The sequence below is a fragment of the Coenobita brevimanus genome, chromosome 56, assembly GCF_032717465.1.
Source record: "Coenobita brevimanus isolate Jiangsu-jjx chromosome 56, ASM3271746v2, whole genome shotgun sequence".
Classification (NCBI taxonomy): Eukaryota; Metazoa; Arthropoda; class Malacostraca; order Decapoda; family Coenobitidae; genus Coenobita; species Coenobita brevimanus.
In genome coordinates, this window is record NC_137009.1 from 3,190,750 (window position 1) to 3,192,500 (window position 1,751).

The 1,751-nt window shown below is 42.3% G+C and overlaps 1 non-coding gene across 1 annotated transcript; it reads left to right on the forward strand.

Annotated features, from left to right (window-relative positions):
- The first annotated feature begins 423 nt into the window (after positions 1–423).
- LOC145401834 (5S ribosomal RNA) lies at positions 424–542 on the forward strand. Its single transcript, XR_013897675.1, has one exon. It is a non-coding gene; the product is annotated as a 5S ribosomal RNA (ribosomal RNA).
- Positions 543–1,751: the final 1,209 nt, after the last annotated feature.

A 1,751-nucleotide genomic window follows, 5' to 3' on the forward strand; every position in this document is an offset into this window, starting at 1 on the left:
TATCAACACCACCAATGCACGGCTGAGCTAGAGATATTAGACTCTGCCACAGAGGACGTAGACTTCCCGTACAACCCAGAGTTTATGCTTGACAAACTGCTCCTTGCCCTTAAATCCTGTAAAGACACCTGCCCTGGCCCTGACACCATCACGTGCACTCGTACAGTATGATCAAGCATCTTAATCAGGGCAACCTGATTAAGCTGTTAGCACTGTACAATGAGCTTTGGGCATTCGAACGTTCCCAAACTCATGGCACTTTGTGCACGTCATACCGATACCTAAAGAGGCTGTTCATCTTGTGAATCCCGCTTCATTTCATCCTATTGAGTTAACTTCTTGTCTATGTAAGGTCATGGAATGAATGGTTAATAATAGGCTTTTGTTTGTTTGTTTGTTTTAGAGTCGAAGAATTTGTTAAATGCCAACGGCCATGCCACGTTGAGTACACCGCTTCCCATCCGATCAGCGAAGTTAAGCAACGTTGGGTCTGGTTAGTACTTGGATGGGTGACCGCCCGGGAACACCAGATGCTGTTGGCATCCCTACGTGTCAAGTGGGGTTGGTGGAGGATTAGTGTCCCTCCCTGTAAAACAATTAACTCTAAGCCCTTGGCCACCCCATTTGGGATACATGGCGTCTGGCAATGAATGAAAAAAAAAAAAAAAATCAACAATGTGGCTTTCGTAAATACAGAAGTTCACTAGATCATTTAATGAATTTGGAGCACTGTAATTCAGAGGCATTTGCCAATAAAGATTTCTTGATAGGGGTGTTCTTGGACATCCATAAAGCCTCTGACATGACATGGCGATGCGGTATCCTAATAAATCTTTATACTTATAGGTTAAGAGGAAATTTGCCTATTTTTATTTCAAATTTCTTAAGGGACACGACTTAATATCAAATTGCCTCGTAACATCGGATATATTTATCCAGGAAAACTGGATGCCACAGGGAAGTGTGCTTCATCCCACTTTATTTAGTATTATGATCAATGATATTCTCTCAACAGCTCCCATCCTGAGGAATGTTAAATATTCACTCTAAGCTGACGATTGTGCAATAGGGCACTCTTCCGGTAATGCACAATTTTCGGTTGGGTGGATTCAAGCAGCTCTTGACTCCGTCCACCAGTGAGCCTTGCAAGTGGGGATTTAAGTTTTCCAATCCTAACTGTGCTGCTGTAGTTTTTATGACTCGTAACGTACCTAATTTGTGTTTAACTTTCGATAATCAAGCGGTACCTTTTCAGAATTCTGTAAAATTTTGGAGCCTACATTTTGATTGCAGATTGAATTTTAAACTTCATGTTAATAATATGTTTGCTTGTTGTGATAAACGGTTAAATGTCCTCAAGTACCTAGCAGGTACTGCATGGAGTGTGGACAGAAAATCTTTGTTAATGGTATATACAGGCTCCCACGAGATCCAGGGTCGCATCATTAATAATTGCATTCATGCAATTAGATCCAAGCTAGACTTTGGCACACAGGTGTATGGTTTGGCATCCGATGCCACACTGATTAGGTTGGATGTGTTACAGAGTAAATGTTTGCGAATGTCTTGGAACCATCTGGTGTACATGTGTAGGCTGAATGGAAATGGAAGCGAATGTGCCTCCCCTCCGTATTCGCCACGACCATCTAGTCTAGTCCTATGGCTACGAACATTCAGGAAAAGTAATATCACCAATGTGGCATGTATACCCCTGCTTCAATACCACCATCTTATGCAGAGGGTTCGACAGC